The sequence below is a fragment of the Idiotropiscis lumnitzeri genome, chromosome 19 (assembly GCF_059441095.1).
Source record: "Idiotropiscis lumnitzeri isolate Australia: NSW breed Sydney's pygmy pipehorse chromosome 19, RoL_Ilum_1.0, whole genome shotgun sequence".
Taxonomy (NCBI): Eukaryota; Metazoa; Chordata; class Actinopteri; order Syngnathiformes; family Syngnathidae; genus Idiotropiscis; species Idiotropiscis lumnitzeri.
The window spans coordinates 9373494-9396309 of NC_142409.1; the positions used below are offsets into that span (position 1 = coordinate 9373494).

The 22816-nt window shown below is 41.9% G+C and overlaps 1 protein-coding gene across 6 annotated transcripts in view; it reads right to left on the minus strand.

Moving 5' to 3' along the window:
* LOC148318396 (uncharacterized) overlaps window positions 1-15297 on the minus strand; it is a 193612-nt gene extending 178315 nt beyond the window's left edge. For all 6 annotated transcript variants that reach the window (XR_015839909.1, XR_015839910.1, XR_015839908.1 and 3 more), the window contains exons 1-2: window positions 15156-15297; window positions 13235-13363 (exon numbers count right to left, since the gene is read on the minus strand). The gene's annotated coding sequence lies outside the window, so the exon portion shown is untranslated. The remainder of the gene's footprint in view (window positions 1-13234; window positions 13364-15155) is intronic.
* Window positions 15298-22816: the final 7519 nt, after the last annotated feature.

The following is a 22816-nucleotide window of genomic DNA, read 5'->3' on the forward strand; positions in this document are numbered from 1 at the left end:
CCTTACGTCCGCAATATTTTCCTGGATGCCAACTCGGGAAGCCTTATTCTTTTTCCCGTCTTTTATCCATGAAAAAAACAGGAAATTAGCCGATCACCACCTTGCGTGCGTTTGTAAACAGTACAGGCGGAAATGCGAAAACAAAAGCATGCTTTTGGACCATGCTCATTGCAATCTTTATGGAAAGGTCAAAGGTGAACAGAAGCGCAGAGATTCTCATCCTGAGTCGAAAAGACGCCAGCTGGGTCCAACCACGGCTGTTTCTAGGTCATGTTTTGCACCGTTGCTGGGTTTATATTTTTAGATTTCCACTTCCTGTTACCGGTTCCAGCATTCCGAGAACAAAAGACTTTCTCATTCTCATTTTTTTTCTCCATTTGCAGCATTCACCTCAGTTATTATACTAATTTGCATACAACTGGTGTGTGTGGATTTTTTTGGAAAAAAGAAATCTATATTTGTTGCATCCTTGTAGCCAAATCCAATTGGCAGGCCTTGGCTAATATCTGCACCTTTGGTTATTAAGCCACGCATCGGCGAAATGAGAGCACGCTGAGGTAAATTGAGGTGAGTTATTCTTGCGATTGGCTTATTAGTGAGGACTCAAAGCAATATATTACAAAAGACAGCGCGGCTATCTGTAATAGGAACGGAATAAGGTCTTTGTCAGCAGATAGGCCATGTGTCGACTTCCTTCACCGCCGCCGCTTGCCTTAGAGATTAAAAAAAAAAAAAAAAAAAAACATCAGCAAAGATAGCAAACGGGATCTTTATGAGGCAAATTAGGCCTTTGCTGATAATTGCTTTTCTCAATGTCGTGTAAGTGCGCTTTGAATTAGCGGCCGGGCATTCACAGAGCTGATTAGCTGGCGACGGTGCGGCTCTCAATCAGCTCTTTGGATTGGACGATGGCCACGGTTTGGCTCGCCATTTCCGACCTGAAAGAACACGGGATGCTTACAAGCCAAAAGAAGCGAAGAGGAGGAGCTGCCAAGAGAACCTCGACCTTCGCGAACGGCGTCACATGGTGCGGTTGACCGATAGAAACGTATTCATCGTGCGAGCGAGAGGAGGAGCCGCCGTTATCTGATCTGAACAGACAATTTTTTATTCATGTGTGTATTTAGGCACTTTTGCGGTTAAGACACGCCACTTTATTCATATATGCTAATGAGGCTAATTGGTTTCTGGGATTTCATAGTTTGCTTTTTGAATTGTATGTCAGGACCGGACTTTCTTTGATTTCTTTTTCAAATTGCATCGCAATTCAAATGCTCCAACGTCTCGAAGAGATTCAGAAAAGACAAGCCATGCTTCTTTTTTTTAATTAGCGCCCCAGCGGACTACACCCTGCCTCATCATTCCACCTGAACTCCAGCCCTCGGCATTAATTGACTCGGCGGAGTTGTCACCGGACTTCATTTCCTCGTCGCGCACCTCCGGGCGACTTCACAGCAAATATCGAAGTGTTTAACGGTGACATATGGGAAAAGTCCTGCTGGGGCTAATTTATTTTTTTTTTTGGACGCTCCAATTTTTTCCATCCTCGCTGCATGCTTTATAACTTGCGCCTCCCTCTCTAGCCAAGTCATTACGGATTTAATTGTTCTTTTGAACTGCCAGCTCGTGGCACGCGGCCCTCGCTCACCGTTTCCATGCAACTGTCAAGAGGATCTCCATTCTGCCTTTTGAATGATCACATGGGCTGTGTTGGAGGCAAGTGAGGATGAAACAGGCCAACAGCAGCTTTGGATCCAATGATACAACCAATGTAACTTTTTTTTTTTACCAAGCTGATTTATTTCCGGAATTAATTCCGTTTTTTTTTTCCTCCAAATGACCCAGCAACACATTTTAATGGTTTCATTTGGCCATAAACAGGCTCTTTGTTTCATGTTTTGGCAGCTGTCAAATTCATGTACAGCTCAACACAAACTGTACCAGAGAGGATGGAATCTTGACAAGAATATAGTCGGAATATTTCGAGCATCAAAGTAAAATAAATAAAGTCATCTAAAAAAAATCTAAAAAAGTATTTCCTCTCTCTCTCTCTCTCTCTCTCTCTCTCTCTCTCTCTCTCTCTCTCTCTCTCTCTCTCTCTCTCTCTCTCTCTTTCTCTCTCTCTCTCTCTCTCTCTCGGGGGTCACTTGTACTGTATGTTGTGTGTGCTGTGTTGGGGGGGGTTAGCAGTGGGGGGGGGGGCAAAGCAAACAGATATGTTCCTGCCTAAGGCTACACTTTGGGCCTATTTTTAGAGTTACTACACACTTAACAGTCATGTGACCCGGCAGGAGTTCAGCCTGACAAGCCCTGTTGAACTTGGAAACTCTTGAGGGGATTTTCTCAATGAAAGCCAGCCATTTTTTTTTCCCTTTGGCTGAACCTTCTAGCCTTCTTATTCATGGCTATTGGGCGGTACCATCAATCCTGGCCCGCTGGAGATTATCCACTTTCTTTGGTGTAAGCTGTATTGATCATTTCTAGTATGAAATAAGATGTTGCATGTAGCGATAATTTTTAAAGCAGTACTTTGCTTCGCTTGCGATTTTTTTTTTTTTATGCTACAGTATTGTGAATTCATGTGCTAATGTTTTTTGTTACTTTATAGCCAGATTCTAACTTGGATTTCTGAATCATAAAAACTGAAATATCACTCATTCTTTCCACATTTATTTGACATTAGCCATATTTTAAAATGAATTTTGACGTCTATAATGTCACTGCCTGACTGATAAGTGACGCGCTTAAGCGGCAAAATGAATGGCAACAAAAAGAAGAAAAGCTTTGTTGACATTTGCCGCTTCCTGGGTTACAACCGCACTTTGAAGGGCTTTTAGTCTAATTACTTTTGCCACCTCCACGACTACTACTTTTCAAATTAATGGACCCCCCTAACCGTCTATCAGCTGAGCACGTTTAGCAGCGTTCGCACTCATTACAATATCTCTGGATTTAATCCATTGCAGTTTAACCCCTGCAGCACTTGAATAAACTTTATGCAGATGTACTAGCTTAGAAGATTGCGGCCTTTTTTCGTAATCAGTTATTGGAGAGACAAATATGTCAACAAGGTCAGCTTGTGCTTTGTTGCACTTTGTTCCGAGACCTCATTTTTCCGGAACAAGTGTTGAGCGAGCACAAATACAGCTGCTTACGTTCTGGCGACACAGAGGCATGTATATGACATCGCTGCTAACCTAAATTCGCTCGCTCACAAACACAGTGACTTGAAATATGCAACTTACAAAAGATTTACTTTCCATAGCTGCGACTGCAGTGAGCCATGTCCAAGCAAACACTAACAAGTCTATTTTCCATAATATTTCTCGTCAAAGTGAAGCAACACATCATTATCTCGTGGCGTGACTAAGGACGGTTTGTAGCGTTCCACTTGGCATTGCAATGCGGCATGTCAGGGGAGCAGAGACAGAGCGGAGCATAATTGAGCCCCCCAGATTAGATTAATTAAGAAAACGCCAGACAAAAGACATTCACAGTTGTTTGGCGGCTTGCTCGCCATCAACGTCGGCTTTTGGTGACGCGCCAATTAAAGACGACATACACGATGGTATCGTTAGCGTCCACAGCGTTGGACTTTTGACACAACTCTGCTTCCAGTAGGTGGCTGCCAATTGCAGGGAAGAAGAAAGAATCCTCGCAAATGCCAGAAATAAGTCTCATACGCGGGGCTGGGCTGGCGAGGGCCGATTGTCCTGGCTGCTTTTATTTTTTTGTACCGCTACGCTAGCTGGTTTTAAATGTAATTAGCTGTCAGGGCCAGTGAAAGCTGGCGCCTAATTCCCTTTCTCTATATTTTTTCCCCTACCATGAGCGCAGGCTCCGTGCGGCGAAGGCTCACACTGACAATAATTAAAGCTCTGCCTTGCCGACTCGTATGTGCATTTGTTTTCGTATGGTCCACCACACGGACCCGCGCACGCACACGCGCGCACTGACACACACACACACAAGCAAGCACGTATCCACAGGAGTAATTCGCTTCCCTTGAGGGATTTGACCATTTGAAAACACGAGACCGCTGCACTCTACCGCCCCTCCCTCCCCCTCTTGTAATTCTTGTTACCAACTTTGGTGCTGTAAGATGTTCTACTTCAGCCGGCTCATTACAAACTTTGCCCAGTAGGATGCAGTACAGTTATAACAGTGTAATAGCAATGTAATAACAGGGTATGCTAATTACAGTCCTGCTGTTTTATTATTAATGACTGACAGTGTCGGGTAAGATCGAAATTATATAAAACTTAAGTAATACCATGAACCATCATATGTAAGGAGTAGGGACAGAACCATGCTAAAAAAATCCGCTAGTAATTGATACGTTGCGTAAACGGGTGTGTAATTGCCGAGTGATGCCACAAGATGGCGGCATTGGACTACTTTTGTCAAAATGAACCGCCTCACATCACGTAAATATAGTTCCTTAGCACCACGACACACACACACACACACACACACCCCCACACCCCAACGCACGCGCATCCACGCACACACGCAAAGCACATGCACCTACACACACACATGTACAACCCCACTTTAAACTCGCGATCCGATCGTAGCGAGCCACTCCATTATTTATGACAACACAATTTTAAACTTAGTTTAGTGGATGCCGTCGTCCTCCGGCAACATCTTGTCTCCTAGCGTTCCGACAATGCACGCAGCGGGGAGAGGAAAACAACACAAACGCATTTAAACATTGAACAAAAAGCACGGGCAGACGCCTTCTTGAAACGAGCGGCCAGAAAAAGTATCGACTCGCTCTGACGAGCCTCAAATTAATTTTCCTCTCCAGTCGCCGTCGTTCAACATCTGGGGTAGTGGGTGGTAGTCAGGCGGGGGGGGGACGACATCTGTTGCCATATGATTATCTTTTAGCGCGCGATCATCATTATCATTGTCAGCGTGTCATTGTGTGTACAGCAGGCAATCAGCCTCGCCGCCCGCTCACCTGAAAAGGGGGGTCGGCAAAGGGTTGCGTAGGTGGGCTGCATTTTTAAAGAGAATGAGCCGTTCTGACGTCACCGTATCCTCTTCTAAGGCGGGCGAGAAAAGAAATGCTTCATCCTATTAGCGGCATACTTGTCACCATAGTAACTCTGACAATGGCGCACTTGCGATCAAGATGTTCTGCATTTGCAAAAGAGGTGCGCAGATGTTAGAACTAATTAAGGGTGCTGAATACATTAGGGCACTGAGTTGGTTTTGTTTTTTCCCCCAGTCCATCATGAGGCTGTGGATTATTTTAAATTCATAGTCCTGCTTTGCAAGGTTGCTAAACAATCATCCAACTGTACTTGAAGATCGATGTTGTGCCCTCATTAGGAATAATTGTCCTTCACTGTTAGTAATAACGGTGTTATTGAGCTGTAATAAAAGTGTAATAACAACTATACTGTTACGGTAAAGTTGCTTTCTGACATTAACCAAACACAGCTAGGGTGGAATTATGTTATGTTCATCCTTCTTGAACCAGGAAGTAGCCTGATAATAAAAAGACAAAAAAATAAACAACCTAACACAAATGTAACTTTGGCCCGAAGCACTTTGCATTGCAACCTGTGAAGGACCTCGTCCTATAATCAGCAATTAGAATCTAATAACATAGCACAAGTCAGGCAGAAAATAACAGTCCACTTTGCTGATATGTTTGCTTGCCTGCGATCACGCCGAAGCCCCCGTGTCGCCGCACGTGCGGATCACAATGCCGGCGATAAAGCGCAATAATCAAATGTGCTCCCGCGAGGGCCCGCCTCGTTCCTCGCTGCAGGAAAATTAAGTGTCCCTTTTGATCCGTGTGGCTGACTCGCGAGCGTGTAGAAAATTAAAAAGAGACGCCTGCCGCACCTGCCTGGAGGATAAAACAATTCTTCCTTTTTATGCTTCATAGTCTGAGACTTTATTATCTTTTCTCTAAACGGAGCAGAGTGGGACGTAAGTGGATTTTCTGGACCAGGGTTTCTTTGTGGTGCCAGGAATAGGGGTGCGCCAGCTCAATGTAAAATATATGTGACTATGCTCAGCTTCGATTTGTCAGAGAGCAGCATGACAGACACAGTATGTTTTTTATTACACCACTATCACAGCTTAATTACAGTGTTATTACACTGAGTAAACAATATGTGCTCTCAGGGGACAAACAAGGGGTTTGTTTGTTGGTGATAGGGGTGCACTAACTGTCAGTGTGATTTTGAAGGTGGTGCAAGACTGTCTGTTCTACATAATTGTAATAACTATGTAGTAACATTGTAACATTTGTTATATATAATTTTTCTCAGATTCAAGCATTTCCCCTTCTTGTGTGATACTTCCTTGTGTCTACATTAGCATAAGTGCGTCAGTGATCTACTTGAGGTTGACGTGTTTTAATGGGGGCAACATTACCACTTCACAGAGGACACATGTGGTGGTGGGATGTCGAGGCAGGCCGGGTTGGGGAATGCGGTACAAAGAGAATGGCAGAGAGGTGCACACCATAACCGGTCCTGTCGCCACTTAATAATGCAACGAGGTTTGAAGGAGAGAACTCGGCGTTCGTCATCCTCAAGTCGATGGTGCAGCCATGGCTTTCCACACCGACTAATTACGTCGAGATTCCCCACAATCGCAGCATCCACTGCGGTGCCGAGCTGGGTCATGGTGTCCCCGAGGGCACAGAAAGGACTTTTCACGTGAGTCGCAGGCAAACAATGCAAGTCCTGAGGCTGCTGTCACTAAATCACATTCAAGTGATGCCATGAACAAAATACGGCCGCAGTACAGTAGTTACTATGGCTGTCTTTCGCAGGGAATTTTTTTTTTAATCTTTTAATTAAAAACCCACATAAAAAGTTTGCATTTTCTATTTGCATTGTCAAAGAAATATAGTGGCACCATCAAAACGCATTAGCAAGCCGCAGTTAGCTAATATTAGATCGTTTTTGCGGAGGATAAAGAATATAGACCAGTTGCTGAAAACGTTATATCACAGTGACGCAGTCGCTATCCGTCACTACCAGCGGCGTGAAAATTTTTTTTTTTTTTAAATGGTCATCTTTTGGCAGTAAATTAGTTAATTATATGATTATTTGGTAAGCACAGTGTACTGATATCAACTCCGAGTTCTGTTTTACAACAGTTCACAGATGGGATATTTTTTTTATTTTTTATTTTTTTTTTTTTGCCACATGTCGAAGCACTTTAAAAACCTTGTTTCCTCACACTGCTCTGAACAAAAGGCACGGAAATATCCATCGGCGGGTCTTGTGAGGATTCCGGACCCACGTTGCAAGTGTGCATCATCCTGGCTGTGATTCAGCCTGACACTTTTGGAAACGTTTGTTTCGTGACCAGAATTTTAAATGCACGAGGCCCTGTTTGCGGTTTGGGGGGGGGGGGGGGGGGGGGGGGGGGGGCTCCCTGAAGGAGAGGTTAAATCTGAGTGCGGTAAGCCGAGCGGTGGCAAAACGGCAAAATTCACACGCTGGAATTAAAAAGTTTAAAAAAGAAATAAAAAAAATGCACGGAGATCAATGCTTTTCATTGGTTGGTGACAGTTCGGCTTTATTTCTATAACTTGTTTGATTACGCTTTGTACTTGATAAAATCACAACTTGTTATTTGCGAAAATGTAAAATTAGGAGGGTCGGTGAAGTGGCTTTTTATGTGACATTTTTTATTCGTACTTAACGTTAAAAATTCAGCCTTGGTCTGTTTGGCTGACAAAAACTGTTGCTTTGGCAATCAAATTTCATTCAGAAGCACCACAATTTTCGACTTCCAAAACGCTCCCAAGTAGACCCGCCGCGCTTTCGGGCTCGTACGGACCATATGCCCACATCCTCACACCAAGCAGGACATATGTGTGTGTTTTGTTTTTTTTTCGCGCCACCTCTTTGAGATACAACAATCCCAGCGGATTCCCCGCTTTTGCTTTGTGCGCAGCCCGCCCTCAACATTTTGGCACCGCCGACACAGTTTCCGAAAAATAGATATCGGATGGAGCCCAGCCTGGAGCATGGTTCCATTTCTAGTTAGTCATTTTTAGCACAATTGTGTAACAAACAAACAGACGGGCAAGCGATGGTGGCCAAAAACAAACGCGGTGAAATCTAACAATGGACTTTGTCATATTGTAGAGGAGATTCAACAATAGCATAAAAAAATAAAAAACAGGAGCGGCAACTGTACTGAGGCAGATAGTCCAGCGAGCTGTACGTTAAGAATAGATTTGGAGAATCAAAACATTTGCCTCGCAGAATATTTCAGCCCCGTCCAAGCTCTCAGTCCCAACAAAAATGAGCCGTATAAACAAGTGCTACTCAGTAGCAGACGGATGCGTCCACTTTTTTTTTTTTTTTTTTTAATTGCAAGTCCAAACAACGATAAGTCAGGTCTAAGGAGTTGCGACGTCTCGCCTGTCTGGAGCAGATGGTGCTTTATGTATTTATAATAGTGCAAACATTGTAAGAAGCTCTCAGTATTTGGAACCCTCGCACGCTAATTAGGCTGATGGATGTGATTAAAATGCCAGCATGTTATTTTTTTTGGGGGGGAAAAAAATAAATAAATAGTACCAATAAAAAAATAGCAGAAGGATGTTTGCATTGGCTCCACCTGGCATTTTGGAACAAGGCACTCGCTTGTCCGTGAGGAATGTCTCGGAAATATTAATGACATTTCCCAGCAGAGTCGTAAAAAGGCGGCGAAAGCGGCGAGCTCGATGAAATCAAATAGGCTCGCATACATCCCGCCATCATTCCAACGCGACTTCCTGGGCAATTTATTGGCTTCTTTTTAATAGCGGCGGCTATTAAGACCCGAGCAGGTGATAACGGGCTCGCCGTCGCCAAAGAACACATTAGACATTTATTTGCACTACGCAGAATCATCTGGAAGGACTGGCCAATGATTTTTTTTTTTTTTTTAATATTCTTTTTTTAATTATTCTGAATTTGTCTCCCCTAACCCCCCCCCCCCCCGTTTTATGAGTCGTAATATTTCCTGAGGAAAAAAAAAAAAAGTCAGGTCTGCTGAGTAAATTCTACTTCTTAATCTTCTTGCGTCTATCTAATAATTTCAATATTTAACATAAATGAAACACAAGATACATTTCTTTGTAATTTTACGACTTTTTTTTTTTAAAAAGGAAAACATTGTGGCTTCAGTACCGTATGCCTGCAGTTTTTTTTTGCTTCCCTTCTTAGAATAATATTATAAAAAAAAAACTTTATTCCAGTACATTCTGAGGTGTTTTTTAAAACATTAATAATAATTTAAAACAACATAATTTTATTGTAGAGTTGCCTTACCATACAACAAACAAAATAAATAAATAAAAAAATAAAAAATATATATATTTTTGTTGTTTTTCAGGGTCATGAGAACAGCCTGACTGAATATTTTAAGAAATATATTGGTTCAATTTTCATTTATTTTGTATTTCTATTAGTTAAAAAAATGTAATTACGTTCATTTGGAAAAATAAATACTAAATTGTACAAAAAAGAAAAAAACTTTTAGATAAGTGACAACAGAAAAACGTCCTCGCTTAACACTAAACACTTCCTCAATTATTATCAAAATAAATTGGATGAGCGTGGCGATAAATAATCAGCCATTTAATTCCACCTCTTCAATTAGCGCAACGTGATGTACGAGGGAGGGCGAGATTTATCTGAGAGCGACAGACGCCGCGGCTCGCCGCTCAACCTTGTTTCAGCGTGACGGAAACTTCTCTGGTTCACTCTTGAAACAAACCTTTCCACGTGGGTGAAAAAAAAAAAATCCAATCCAAATCAGAACCGTGTTCTGCTTATTTGCGTCTCTCTCTCTCTCTCTCTCTCTCTCTTTCTCTCTCTCTCTCTCACTCTCTCTCTCACTCTCTCTCTCTCTCTCTCTCACTCTCTCTCACTCTCTCTCTCACTCTCTCTCTCACTCTCTCTCTCACTCTCTCTCTCTCTCTCACTCTCTCTCTCTCTCTCACTCTCTCTCTCACTCTCTCTCTCACTCTCTCTCTCACTCTCTCTCTCTCTCTCTCTCTCTCTCTCTCTCGGGCGAGCAGTGGAAATAGGAACATGTGCATCCTTTACTCATAGCTCAGCGGGAGCTTGGAGAGTTTAATCTCGTTGGTGAGCTACAGTTCCACCAAGACCATTTCAAAGTATACTTCAGGTTGAACAGGGAGCAATGTGTTCTTGAATGTCCTCTTTTGTGTGTCCCAAAGCTCGGGACACTAAGACACCACATTTATTAAGGTTTGTTACATTGGCCTCAAGCGGTTCGGTGTAAACATGTGCACTAAATCACTCCGTCATCTTCTCTCCTATTGGAGGAGATTAGATGACATCATGGCGATGCTGCGAACATTTTTTAATTCCACGCCTCGACACCCAGCAAAACTCCATTCCACACGATGTGTCCACAGCATGCTGAATACTGCTAAGTGCAGTGTGAAAAGGGGTTAGACTCTTGGAACTAAGGTGTCCATCTGGTTTTGAGGTCTAGATTTGCAATTGTTGGTGAAAACTGTCATTGTGAGTACGATTTTAAAAATCTGTTGGGATAAAAGTCGCTATGAGTCACTTCCACCTGCAAGTTTTGTGCATGCTATTTTATTTCACGTTCCAACACCTTTGAAGAGGCTGACCTCCTTCCTGACGTTCCTCCAATTTAGACTGAGTCCACATTTTTAAAGGCCTTCACAAAATCCCACAAGTGAGGGTCAAAGTACTCCCAAAAAAAAAATCCCAAAACTGTAAAATAAATATTTTACTGCCGAAAGAAGGTTAGCTTAAAATAAAGCCTTACAGCATCGAGGACAAGCTTGTTGAAGTTTAAAAGCTGCCCCCCTACACCCGCCCCCTTTACTGCCAGTCTGCCACTCTTCGTTTTAAGCTCTTTAAGATAAACTCTTTATGTTTAAGTAGCGCAATCCAACGCGGATGGAAGCTGCTATTGGATCTCCGTCGAACTTTCTTTAGATTTGATCTTTGATGGAGTTCCGGAACGCGTAGCCGGTATTATCCCGGCTTCGACTGTGGCCTCAGCAATGGCGCCATTGTTTTCCTCGATGTGTCGATGGCCGCGTTCCAACGCTATCTCCTTTTGTCTCATCATCGCATCTCTCTTTTAGTGGAAGCAAAGCTCTTCTTATCTGTCCTCCGTTACTCTCCCATTTTTTTGGGATTATACAACACTCAAGGTTTTTGATTCTTTCTTCCACCCTGCCTTCCTACCTCACTTCTTTATCCCCCTCCTGCCCCCCCCCTTCATTTTTTTCTCCACAGATAGTAGGTCAATATTCACAATAAGCTTCTTACCCTAAACTCTTCTTTCTCTCCCCGCATGATCGCAGACTCACGCTACACGAAAAGAGTCACTCAAACCGATTTTCCACATTGCATCCATCCAGCCCGAGCAGGACATCAAGGGGTGTCCGACTCTTCGGAAATGGAAGACTTTAAAAAAAAAAAATAAATTAAAAATAAGGACAGACTAGACCGTATATATACACTGTGACGAGAAATCATCCAATCTTTTATAAATTAAATGACAAAATGTGTTCTTAATTATTACTGTTAAAATAGCTGTCAAAACGAGCTTTTATTTATTTATTTATTTATTTATTTATTTATTTTTGTATGTGCTGAATATTGCTGTTAAATTAACTTGTAATCCAATTGAGTTACTTTTTGCAATTTTTGTAGAAGTGGGAGTAACACGCTCACATGTCAGATGTTATCAGCGAAGAGACACTAAACATGCTCGCAATTGACTTTTCGATTGCACCCAAAATTAAGTCCCGCTGATACGATTCACAGTGCAAAAAAAATAAAATAAAAAAATAAACACACTGAAATCTCAAATGAAAACCAGCCGCTCCTGTCGCCGACTCCAATTACATTTGGGCTTATCGGCACCAGAATACACACTCCAGAGCAAATTCAAACCTCCTTACTTAACACACTTACGCGTACACACAAAGTGTTATTGAATTGGACCGCATGCAGAAATCACTTTCCTGACTGCACCGCCAATCTCCCCGTACGAGAGAATCGCTATTTCTGAACGTCTAATAAGATGAACCCTCACACTAAGATAAGGAGTCGCTCGGGTGTGTGCTGAACACACACACGCACACACACACACACGCACACACCAACCTTACTAAGTGATTCTGTTCTTCATTTGTCTCACAAAGCATTCAACTTTTCAAGCTTTTTTTTTTTTTTTGTCGCTCCCCAAAGCAGCACGGTGTCTGGTTAATGGATGATATTTGATTCTGGTGGCGTTCGCTGTTTAGACTGGCTACTTGAGAAGTTTTAGTGGTCAGTGCTTGAGGGAATGGTGAATTCTTGGTTTCCATATCTTATGATAATAGAGCAAAAAATATGATTGAGTGGAAGCGCCAAGGTTGAACACAATTCGTGACGCATGTTGATTCTAAGTTATTAAAATATCCAAAGGAATATTGGAAATAATGCATAAATTCAAAATGGAAGTATAATTCAAACTTTTAATTTAACCTGCCAGTTATGTTTGGTATTCATGCGTGAACACAAAAATTATGAATTTAAAAAAATGGTTCAAATTTTTTCCCTCTTGGCCAAAACTGAAAAAAGTAGCCATTAAAAAAAAAAAAAACTGAAAAGAAAAGCTAATTTTTTGGCGATTTCACCCAAAACATTTGAACAGGGGTGTGTAGACTTTTTATATCCACATTTTCTTCAAGACACACAGATGCTATTTATGCCTATTTTTGGAAACACCTTCCAACCATGACAACGTCTATTTATAACTCCTGATTGCCTGATTAGCAAAATCACAAACTTTGGCGAGCTTGCATGCATACAAATGATTACAGGCGGACCGATTGGAAGACTTCCGTAATAACTGCGCTCAGTCGGGCCAGGCCAACGTGATCGAAAATTCCAGGTGCAGGCGATGGTCAAGCGGGCCTACGTTTAATCTACTCTCGTCTCAAACGCCTGTAATCCTCCGAGAACACAAAGCAATCTTATTTCGATGCCGCGACCGCGATAATCATCTCCATCTCCATGTGAGGCCAACACGCCACTGTGCATCCTGTAATTATCCTCCTGCGCACAGATGGCGACGTTTGATTGAAATCGCATTTTGGGGCGGGGGTGGCGAGCGCCGCCATGAGTAGTTTATCGACGGGCTTTTCGGTAGAATGGTAAAGTAGCAGATGGAGATGTAGGTCAGAAAGTTTTACCTCGTGTTGCACTCGTGCCGATCCCGTTGCGATAAACGTGAGCGCGCTTCAGGACGCCTGCACCCATGCAGCGACTCCCCATCGGATCTCCAGTCCCCTTCTGAAGTTCCTGAGTTCCTTTGGAGTTGTCTGTAGAGGCCCATGTTAGAGGAATTACCATAGAGCAGGGGTGGGCAAACTTTTTGATTGGCGGGCCACAATGGGTTTGAAAATTTGACAGAAGAGCTGGACCAGGAGCAGATGGATGGAGTGTTTTGTTCACCTCACCTCATTGGAGAAAAAAAAATAGATTTAATTTTAAATGAAAATGAGCAAAAGGATTACAACAACACATATCTGTCTTTGACACACCTCAATATTTAGGAAATAAAACAAACAGGTCATTCATTTCATTTTTTTCAAGTTCAGCGGGCCGGATTAAAACGGTTAATGGGCCGCATGTGGCCCCCGGGCCGTAGTTTGCCCACACCTGGAGGGGCAATAATGGGGGGAGTGGGGTGCGTGAGTGAGGCCATTTAAACAACAGGTGTGTGCGACGCTCACGGGAAACTCGATGAGCAGAAGTACTTCTTGGCAGCTTTTAGTGTTCAGCGAACGAAAGCTTGGTCAGCTAAACAAATATTTTAATTTATGGTTTTAAAGGTTACTACCTTTTGGGGGCTTGGTTTGTGTTGTGTCTAAATTTCAGTGAGCTCTTTCACAGAAAAAGTTGCATTTTATCAGCAAAAAAATGAATTAAAAAATAAGCAAGGCGATTAACGGACAATCTGAAGTGACAAAGCTCTTTAGCCATTTTTTTTCCTAAACATTTCTGCCGAAGCTTTGGTGCGTTAATGCAAAGAGGTTAACAACGAGCTTAATGGTGTAATCCCAATCCTGTCTGGCGCACACGCCGAATGTCCTCCCTGTGATTTGGCTGCTGAGACGGAGGTCAAAGTTCAGCAAAACTCCTCGGAAAACTACCCCCAAGAAGTTAACGGAACCAGCACAACTTGACATTCCCGCCAGTGACCTCAACGCCGTCGGCAAAGGCCTCGGGCTCAGACCCTTTCTCGTTCTCTCTCCAGTTCTCAAAGCTGCGACCCACATTTATCTCTCAGGCTAATCCTTTTGTTTCCCCGCATGGCCTGCGAGCACCTAACCGCATCTAATCCGCGGCGCCGGCTTTATTCCAGCATTCGATTTCATCTCGTTCAGGCGCCTTTCCCGATGATCGCCTTGTTTCCTTCTCATTAATCGCTTCTCATGTCTCATGCCGCTTTCATGTAATACGAGGGCTCACGCATTCTCCGTTGGAAGTTGTGCCAATATCGAAGCGCCATATTAAAGTGGGACATACCGAAAATTGACTTTTTAATAGCTTGTGGAAACAGAAGCGGGCCCATCACGTGTAAAATGATCCAACAAAGTAAATCTTGAGTGGCTGCCTGTTTCTGAGAAGCATCTCACTGGAAAATCCACAAACAAAATGTGACTATCGATTCTTTATTTTGCCTCCAAATTCTGGGGGCGGGAAAAAAAATCGGCATCAAAAATTGGTTCATGAAACATATGTAGCACCTACAATATTTTTTTCCTGAACACATTCCGTCCAAATATTCCCCAAAACATAAGCAAATTGGTGAATCTGCAAAATGCCGGACCGCAAATATATTGTACAACATTAATCATCCAAATGTTTGCATAAAGTCAAACTTTTCCTTCACGTGAATGAGCCTATTTGCACCGACAGCTTGACTCAAGCTGTGTTCGATCTATTTCTTAACGTCCCTGGCATGCACCTGTGGCAATAATGAGCCTGCAATTTCCTGCGTGACTCCTTCAAGAGGTGGATTTGGTGCTCGAAAGGTTGAATAAAGTCAGTCAAGCCAGAAATAAACACTTTGACATTTAATCAAAGAAACAAGTGAAGGAGACTTACGTGCGCAAAGTGGGAGTCAAAAGAGTGAGTCAACAAGAGGCCGGGTCGAGACAATCACTGACAGGAAGTGAAGAGCTTTTCAAAAGAAAAGAATTGGCACAAGGGCGACGTTCACTGGCAAACTTTGCGGGCTCTGCAAAATTTGATTGCATTCCATCTCAGTGCATTAATTACGAACAATCTTTGGCGGTCATTAAAAAGTTCCCGCAACATACTTGGCTGAATTTGAGGGTATTCAATTATTTTTATTTGAAAAAAATAAATCCACATTAAAAAAAAAGACGTTTTTACTTCCTTTTGACTGATATTGTTCACACTTTAAAATGAATAACATAGTTAAAACTGAATTAAATACTGTCGAATGTTAAGAATTCAATCATGTTGATTGTGTGAGATGTCGCCACTAGGTGGCAGTAAAATACAGTCTTGTAGACAAAATGAATCAAGTTTGTCGCTTTTGGCGGAGGATAAAAAATATATGCCTGTGAAAATTGTTATATTATGTTTACGGTCGTGTGTTGCTGCACTTTTTGTTTTCATAAATTCATAAATGCTACTTTTATTTTTCTTTAAAAGTGTGTAAACTGTTTTCCCGCTGCACTCAGCTCGACTTCAAGTTGAATTACCCATTGAGGAACTGCAATCAGTTTCATAAATCAAAACGAAATGAATACCCCGAAAACCTTCCACCTGTTGTGCTCCAATTATGGAACAGCTGTTTGTGCTTTTGTCCACACAAAAAGTCACCCAAAGTGAGAAAAACACAAACCCCGGCAGCTCACCCAACAAAAACAGCCGGTTTGACAAAAAACATCAATACTCCATTGACTCGATCTCCACTCTGCTGAAAAAGCTCCTTTAGCACTATTTAGTTTGTCCCTAAAAATAAAACTCCCGTGACAAATTAGAATGCGATTAATTGCCAACATAGTCTTTATGAGCAGACATTGAGTAATGTGATTTCATTTTGACTGCAATTTTTTTCAAATCCAAACTGGACAAAATGTGGTGCAATGATTTAATGATTTGTGCTAATACTGGCATATTAATTCGGATATTGATGTTGGGTTTTTTTTCAGTCAAAATAACTTCAGGGGATTTGGGGTGTCTGGCCTCTAATCACGCATCACTCGTCAACAAAATGGCCGTTTGGCCGCTTCGTGTCTCAGCATTCAAACAAGAGCTTTCACTTGCTGATTACTCGCTCTCTTTTCAGCCGCCGCCGCCGACAACAACGGGCAGAGCTTTAACCGTCTGTCATTCCGCCTCTTCGTTGGAGGCTTCCATCGCCGTCGTTTGAAGCGTGAGCATGACATGCTCGTCTGCTTCACGCAGCGAAGCATCTCCAGTGACATTTTTGATGACTTCATACAGAGGTGCCCTTTCTGTAACCTGGAAGAAGAATAAAAGTACACATTTGGAAGTGTTTTGCAGAGATATATTTGGTGTAGTTGTGACTTTATAGCTGTGCTGGAGGAGGTTTGTGATTGACCAGAAAAGTGTTTCCCGGCCCAGGGTTCACATACCACGACGAGAACGTGAGCACATTGCAGGGGGTTTGTAAAAACATCTCATAATTTATTCCCAAAAGCAATAACTTGTGACACAGCTGCACCAAAATGACAACAGCAGCATGTCAGCTCAAGTGTCTCATTTAAGCTTGGATGGCTGATGAAAAGAAAGTTAAACTGGCTCTGAATATTTTGCTTGTGAAGTGAGATTGCAAGTTTAAATGCCTGTTTAAAGAGGACTTGTTCAAAGAAGCTCCATTTTTCATGTTAAATGTTACATTAAATGACATAAATGCATTTTTTATGTCAATTATGTATTTATTTTCAAAGCAATATATATATATATATTTTTAAATATATATATATATATTTTTTTTTCTTTTTTTTATTTGTTTACATATATATATTTTTAAAAATATATATATATCTATATATTTTTTTATTTGTTGTTTAAATATATATATATACATATTTTTAAATATATATATATATATATATATATTTTAGATACATATATATTTTTTTAATATATATATATATATATATATATATATATATATATTTTTTTTTTTAATATATATATATATATATATATATATATATATATATATATATATATATATATATATATATATATATATACATATATATAAAATGGATGGTGGTTGTTCGGGTTTCTACAAGCTACGTTGGTGAATGTTGCATCAAGAGGGTCCTTTTATTCAGTTTGTCATGTCAGAGCTGTTCTATTGGCGCAAAAGGCTTTCACAATCCAGAAGTGTTGAAAAGGGACAAGCTATGTCGGAGAGAATCTGCGTCCTCGACCTCTCAGGGAAGCTCGGAGCAGGTTCAGGCCACGCGGGTTGAACGCTTCCGTGCTGTTGCTTTTAGTCAGACGTCACCCAACGGAGAGTTGGACAGTCGTCGGAGCAAATGTTCCACTTTGGCCCGCTCGATGTGTCGCGAAGTGACGGATGCTTCCAGACAGAGGCCGGCTGCTGCTGTTGCCTTTAGGGGGCGAATCTGGAACCGCGGCGAGAGAGCTTCAGTGGTTAACCTAGATTGTTCACGCAAATTTAACGCATTCCAGATCCAACCGGAATATAAAGAAAAAAAGTTCAAAATGGATTAACTCACATTGTTAAATGAGAACACATTGCATCCTATCTCCTCATAGTGAATTGAATCCAATCGGAATCCCACCGATTTGAAGTGAATCGTTCCACTTTAAAATTAAATTAAAAAATAAATAAATAGAAATTCTCCAACATGTCCTCAAGTTTAGGCAGTGTTTTTAATGTTTTACAAATGAACTTCACTTTAGTGTATCAACTAAGAATACTCGAAAAAGCATGGCGACAATCTGAAGGTGGAAAAACTTTTTTCTTTTTACATTCAGCGCAAATGTCATCATCTCTAACACGCTGACTCCTCGTTACATCTCGCTTGAGTCACAGTGTGCCATATGGAGAGAAATGCATTATGCAAAAAAAAATATATATATATATATATAAAATCCTTCAGGAGATTAAGCATCCCCTCCTGCTACTTGATCTCGTCATTGCTGGATAATAGTTTGTTTTCAGCAGGGGTGGATAATTGATTTTTCTCGATTTGGAATACAGTTTTCAAAATCACAACCCAGGGTGACGGCTAATGTACCTGGGGACAAGAAGATGGCGAGCGGTGATGATGATGATGATGGCGGTGTCGGTGGGGAAGGAGAGGCCATGATGAGCTTCCAATCGTCGGGCCAAGCCAGTTCGGTCTGCGGCAGATGATAATGTGCCTTGTAAACGGCCGCACGTCCCGGGATAATGACAAGGCGAGGCGTGCTGGGCTCCTGCCGGATGGCGCGAGTCTGATGGCGCCAATGACCTGTTCTCGGTTAAGAGCTGGGATGTGGGAGCCGCTGCACGGCTCCATTAGCGTGGCGTCATGAAGAGAAAAACAAGGGCAAAAAAAGGGAGGAGGGGGAACAACTCAAAAACACAAGAGGATGATTAAAAGTCAATGTCAGCTAACAGCAAAAGGAGGCGGGAGTTGAATAACGAAAACTTTGCGATTTGGCAAAATAATTTTGAGATTTGAAAACCGCAAAATCTCAAAAACAGCAGTTTTCAGTGATGCAGCCTGCCTGAGGTGAAAAAGCTGAAGTTAACAACCACACAAATTTGCCGATGCAATTTAAAATCACTGTCCAATTTCAAATATGCCGAGGGTCCCAAGTCAACAAGGGGGGGGGGTGGAGATTTACAGTAGCGGAAAAAATTTTAATTATGGAAGCAGCATTGATTTGTGAATACAAATGAAAATGTGGAATACCGTGAAAAGGTCAGAATGCTCTTCAATATTTGTAAATCCGTGTAAGAGAGGGCGAGACTTTGTTTTGATATTTTCACAGCACCTTGCCCAGCTGCCACGTCACGGAGGAGAAAGTGATCACGACAATATTCAGAATGGCTCGCTCACAGTCCCAAATTCAGAACTAGGCAGATAAAATATTCAACTCTGTTGTTTAAATTCACATATCACGGGGAGCAAGGCACTCCAGAAACTACTTGTAGACGAGCAATTAAAAAGTCCGTTTCACATAACATGACATGTTTAATATTGAGTTCTATTTGTGGCGTAAAGCAGACAAGTAGCGTTTGCGTGAGTTCATTACGTTATGAACCAGCACCAGCGGGGAATAAATAACCAGAATATTCACTCGCGGTGACTTTGAAGTATGACATAGACCAGGTGTGGGCAAACTATGGCCCGGGGGCTACATGCGGCCCGTTAAACGTTTTAATCCGGCCCGCCAGATAAAGGAATAAACTTTGTTAATGTTTTATTTTCTAAATACTTTGGTGTCAATGGCAGTAAATCAGTTCATGTACTTTTTGGCTTCTATATCCGTCAATGGCAGCGAATGAGATGAATAAATAAATGACAAGTTTAGAGATTCGTGAGAGCCGTTAGCTTGAACCTGCTGCTCTCCGCTGCCTCAGCTAGTAATAATTTCCTAGACAGCCTCTGGACACATTGAGCAACTAAAACAGCGAAGGCCGCCTCTCCTCATACGGGATGGCCTTGAAAATGGCAATGTCTTTCAGAAAAAAAAAAGAAAGAAAAAAACTCACAAGCAGACGACTTCCAAAGCCTATTTAAAAGCGCACGCCTGCGGCTAATTAGCGGCCGAACAGACACTCGAATAATTCTGAACTGCTTTTTCCTCAAAAAGGTCAAAGTGAAAATTGAATATTGCAGAAGCACTTGGAATGAATTAATCACATTAGGGCAAATGTAGTATTCAGTCCAAATTGGATGATAACTATCAAACCTCCATATTTAGTGATGCACTTGTCATATTTAAAACAATTAGATGCCAAAAAAAAATCCGACTAATTTTTTCAAATACAGAACCTTACAGGTTTTGTGAAAGAGTTCCACCCATCAATTAATTTTCTTTTATGTTTAAATGACCTTAATGGAATGCCTATCAACTTTCTGTTCACTTTTCACTCGCCTTAAGGAAGAGTTTAGAGTCGTGACACACAAGGACAAAAGTGTTGAGGATAGAAAAAGCCACATTGGTCATAAAAATAAATTGAACCTGACGAAAGTCACGAAAGCAATGAAAATGAGATATTGCTTTTGAATTGTGGTTCAACAGAATTATTACAAAAAAAAAAATCATGAATCAAGCCAGACAAAAATGATGGTAGCACTAAAAAAAAAAAATTTGAAAATGATTTGACCATACGGATATGTTCAGCAAATTAACATCACAGACGTTTTCAAACGTACCGCAATTTTTTTTAAGCGTGTCTATGCAAAAAAAAGCCTTTTTTTTTTTTTTTTTTAATTCAGCTTGTAGGTACTCTGTTTTTTTCCCCGCAAATCTTCCTGTTAGTACATCTCCAAACTGGTTTACTTTCCACCCCCACAAAGCCGCTTGCCAAAGCCCGCTCGGGCGGCGCTTTACAAACTTCGAAGCCTTGTTTTTTTTGTGTCGAGACGGTTGCGCGACATCTTATCTAAATGAGGCATAGTGGACGCGTGACATAATCACGTTGAAGGCATGCAAGCAGACTGCCAGGAACATTGCTCCGAGCAACTCCTGTGTGTTGCATTAGTGATGATTTAGCAGGAAGGCTCCTCGGGTCCCGGATTGCTTCCCCTGAGCCGCGGCCAAGTCCGGAAAAGCTCGACCCCCCTTAAAAAAAACAAGCAAAAAAAAAAAAAACAGGGTGCACACAACTACACAAACGTACACACTTCACAGGCTGTTGTTCATAACCTTCCGCTCACACACAGCCCACCTCCTTTTTCAGTTCCCAAAAAATAAATATAGGTCATTCCGGGACTAAAAATGGCTCTGTGGGCCTGAGGCTTGCCAGAGCATGAAATAGACTTTACAGCACGTCCAACCAAGAAACTTTGCTTTTTGTTGTTGCCCATTTTTCATCCCGGCGCGTCGCTGTAATCTAACATATGGCGTCCACATCCACCCCCACTACCGCACTCACACAAGCCCGCCTTCCTTTTAGCTTCCGACCTGAATAAGATATCAGCAGTGTGCCAGGTTCGGGAATATGACAGGCGAGACGCGCACATCCAGATAATATGGTTGCGGAACACTCCCGACAATGATATCCACCTCTGCCTTTCACACTTGTCCCGCGCTGATAAGCACCAACGGGGGTGGATTTCAAATCTACGGCCTGGAAGAGCGCGCCGATTCGGCATAATTATTCCTAGCATGCTTGTACAAATCCCGCAATATAAACTTTGACGATCGCATAATCGCAGCGTCATGGATTGAGCTGGTTAGGCATCCAATCAAAAACATATCAGAAAACAAAAATGATTAATGTAGATAAAGCGCAGAAGAGAACCGATATGTTCCTGCCGAATAGAAATCCGATTTGTGTAATGAATGAAAACGTACTTAACAAACTGAAAAAAAAAATACATTTAATTTTAAATGAAAATGTACAAAACCATTACAACTAAATTTCTGTCTTTCACACACCACAATATTTAGAAAATAAAACATTAACAAGGTTTATTCATTTAATTTTTTTCAAGTTCGGCGGGCCGGATTAAAACATTTAACGGGCCGCATGTGGCCCCCGGGCCGTAGTTTGCCCACGCCTGATTTAGTTCCTCCAGTTTCCCTGTTGTGATGTTGAAACATGTACTGTAGTGAAGCCAAGTCTTCATGTCAAACAACCGCAAGAGATGTGCAAACAAGATTGTTACTGCCTTGAGTTGGTAATTTAAAGCTTGCATTGTGGAATATGCCTCGCCATCTGTTGGAGCCTTTTTACACAACTTCCAAATTGCTTCAGATGAACACACGGGATGACGGCCTCTCAAGGAGAAACAGAGGCACACGAGCACAAACACACAAAAAAAAATGGCCGAACATGTTTCATTCCAGAGCAAATGCAGAGTCTGAAGTTAATTTTTAAACATCAGCATATCAATATTTTGTCCCATCCCCAGTGCTAATATATACTTAGCTAAGAGCAAACCTGCAGCTAAAAGCGTCTCAATGGGGACATTTTAGCAGCTCTGTTTGCTTTCCACGCACTCAGCAAACTTTGTCTCAAATTATTATTTTTTTCGCCTTACCAAGCATTCTCGCCAACCGAGTCGTAATGTTTAAAACTACCGTGGCCGCGTCTGAAAATGGCCTCATGTTTATTTAAACCTCGAGGGCAGCGGCGGGGGGGCGCGTCTGTGGTGTTTCCCTACACGCAGCCAGCCGACCCTGGAGCCATTCATCAGGCCAGTCTGAGCGTTCTAGAGACTTGTGGATGGTGTGTGAGTGTGGGGGTGTGGGTGGGGGGGTTGGTGGGAACTGCGGACGCCACACAGGGCGTGACGTCATGCAAAGCCCGCAAAACCAAAGGGTGGGTCCAAGAGAGGAAATTACAGGACGGGAATGTAAAAAGTGTCATTTTCTTTCTGTGTTTTGAGAAATGCATTGAAACGGCCAAGACCACATTTGACACAACGGCTCATGTGGTTGATTTCAAGTCTACACACCCTTGTTCAAACGTCAACTTTTTGTGGGGGGGGGCAGGAAGGGGTGGATGAGTGCAAATTTTTTTCCACCATTATTGCAACCTATAATCTGTAGAACTATCTTTG